This window comes from Pinus tabuliformis, chromosome 5_2 (assembly GCF_031772625.1).
Source record: "Pinus tabuliformis cultivar Carrire ecotype Pingquan chromosome 5_2, CPIR1, whole genome shotgun sequence".
Lineage (NCBI taxonomy): Eukaryota > Viridiplantae > Streptophyta > Pinopsida > Pinales > Pinaceae > Pinus > Pinus tabuliformis.
The window spans coordinates 151,739,268-151,742,484 of record NC_142306.1 but is presented as its reverse complement, the minus strand read 5'-3'; positions in this window follow the sequence as shown (position 1 = coordinate 151,742,484).

Below are 3,217 nucleotides of genomic sequence, written 5' to 3'. Positions count from 1 at the left end.
ATCTACCAAGAAATTTGATCACAATCCACCCGCGAAATATCGATTTTAGTGAGGGTTTCTTCTATTGTATCACAAAAGAGACGGCGGAGCAGGCGCATATTGTGGGTTTCAACATCCAAGATGAAACTTTATATTTTGTGCCATTGCCTGAATACCTCGTGCCGATGTATTGCCACATCCATTTCCGTGTGGGTCGTGGATTCTTGTAGCAGGGTTCATATACTATGGTGCTGCATATAATATAACTAAACAGAAGGTGATTATTTGGGAGCTTGGGAAGATGAGTGTGCATGTAGGCTTATATTTCTCCATATCATGGAAAGGAGATAGCAAGGATGCCTTCATCCATTTTTGAGGATCTTTGGAAGATTAGGACTATGGCTTGGCCTAATATTATAGGAGCAGGTGATTATGTGTGCTTCATGGTAAGAAATGAGGTGATGGTTTATAGTTTAAGCAACAAGTCATGGACTTGGCTTCCCCATTATCCTTTTGATGGTTACATTGAAAGTGTTTGTGCACTGGAATTGAGACCTGATATGCTGTAGTCAGTATGAAGGGATCCCTCTCTGGGGTTTGAATTTCACACCCTTTATTCCCCTTTTGAGGGTTATTTTGCAAGTGTTTCTGCATTTGAATTGAGACCTGATAAGCATAATATGGACGGTTTCCTCTGTTTAAATTTTAAATTCTTTATTATTAAAAATGTTTTTTTATTTGACTGTGTCAATTTTTATATATATTTATCATAATATTGAATCTTTTAAAATAAATTATGCCAGATATTTTTATTTATTCCATTGAACAATTTAAAATATAGAGATAAAAATAATAATAAATCAAAAAACTTGATTGTGATGCTGACTAATTTTTATTATATATTAGTCAATTAAGTATCTTATTTTACTATTCAGTTTAAACTGTTTGAAAAATTAAATATAATAAATTTTTACTAAGTAGGACATTGTGATCAGTCACTCTGAATTTCTGGATAGTAGCCCATACTTACTATCCCACTGCTAATTTGACAGAAAAGATTTTCCCAAAGATTAAAAAAAAAGCAGCAGTATAAATACCAGTGTTGCGAAAATCGCGATTTTTTCACTGAAACGATTAAATCGGCCAATTAAATCAGTGATAAAAAATCGGGATTTAAAAAAAATCTTGATTTTTGTATTTTTTTTTTAATTTTTGCAGATTTTTTGCCAATTTTTACCGATTTTTACAATTTTTACAATTTTTTCAATTTTTCAGACCCTCGCTGATTTAATCCCGATCGCAATTTCCGCAACATTGATAAATAGTGAGTGTCTTTAAAAAATTTTGGTGGTTTTATATTTGCTATGCTACTTTTCATGTGTTATACCAGGTTCGTTTTATATACTCCAAAGGACTTTCACTATTCAATGCGACAGTTGCAAATTTGCTGCCCCCCAAGGACCAGCTCTCGCAAGAAATTTCGCCTGTTCAGGTTCTCCTCTGGTTTTTTCTCACATAAGTTTTTCATGAATTTCCCACACGATTTTAGTGTATTGGTAGGAAAATACTTTCCCACACAAAATTTCAGTGTATTTCAGTGTATTTGTAGGAAATTTTCCAAACACAAATTAATCTTTGAAGGAAAAATCTAACCGTTTTACAACTTGGACTTTCTTTGACCGTCATTATCAGAGGAATTCTACTATATAATTTTTTTATCGAATTTTTTCTTTCTGTTATATGATTTTTTGAAATAATCGGGGAAAGAATGTTTAAATTTTATACAATGGGATGTTTATATGATTTCATTCTGTTATGTTTGGATGTTTATACAATTAGATGTTTAATCTTTGACGGAAAAGTATAATTATTTGCTTGAGGGAAATGTTTTTTTCTTGGGAAATTAAGCTTTAGATGCCATAATATTTGGTGTTTTTTTATAGTCTTTTCTCACAATACATGCCATATCTATAATATCATATTTGCATGTGCGAAGAAGTGATCGAATAACTTGTACCAAATATGGAAAATGAGAAAATTGGAACTTAATATTCTGAATGTGCTATGCAATGAACTCACTCTTTCTAAAAGTTATTACAATTTGTAGCTTATTAATAATTATAAATTTTCACTTTTGGACTCAATGCAGCAAACAAACATTGCAGACATGTTTGATGAGACTGTTGAATATGTGAAGATCTTTCAGGTATGTTGTTTGTCCTTGTTTTTCGATTTTTATATATATCTTTATTTTGACAATTACTTGTTTTTGGTGAAGCTATCCAAAATTTAGTTCCTTTATAATGATGATATTGAATGTATTTTTTGAACATTTACATAATTTATGCACATTATGTTTTTTGGTTTTCACAAATATTGTTTTTTAATAGCATTGGCATTGAAGTTATTTAAATGTAAAATGTGGTATGTGTATTTCAATTTTTGTAAGTTAAATTTTATTGTTTAATTTAGTTGCAACAATATCTAGATTGACTATTTTAATGTAAGAGCAATTATGAATATAATTCGCAGAGGTTAAAAAAAACTGATAAAAATAAATATTAAAAGTCATGTGAAGGGAAGTTTAAAAATAAAACTGTCATAAAAAAAATTCTCTAATGGGTAGGGTGGCCCGTCAAAATTTAACCCCTGGGTGAGAAGAATGTGACACTGCCAATCATGTTGAAGAAGTTGATCATATTGATGACGAAGATGATGATTACAGCTGTCTGACTGTTTAAAGGTAGTCTATTAGGCAGGCCTCCAGTACGGGAATTTTTTAAGGGATTGCTCAATCTGGATGGTTGTCTAGGAGTATTGAGCAAAATTATCCTTTTAGTGTGAGGATATGTAAGGGTGACGGTAACCTAATGGAACACTGATGGTTGGTTCCAGATCTAATGGGGGAGACAAGCAGCAGATAGATTTTGTTCTAAAGACAACACATGTATTCAAGTGACTTTCTTAGAGAATCAGCAAGCGTCACAGTTGACTACCCAAACACCTCAGTGGATGGATGTGTACCCATATGCAGTCTTCACATCATCAAATTCTGTAGTCAACCTTTAGTTGTGAGTTGTATTGCTCTTCTTCTTTGTAAAAGCTTCAATTCATAAAAAAAACAAAAAAAAAACAAAAAACAAAAAACAAAAAAACAAAAAACAAAAACAAACAAAAAACAAACAAAAAAAAATGAATTTTTGTATTAAGGGGATGTCAAATTCTGAAAATATTGCTT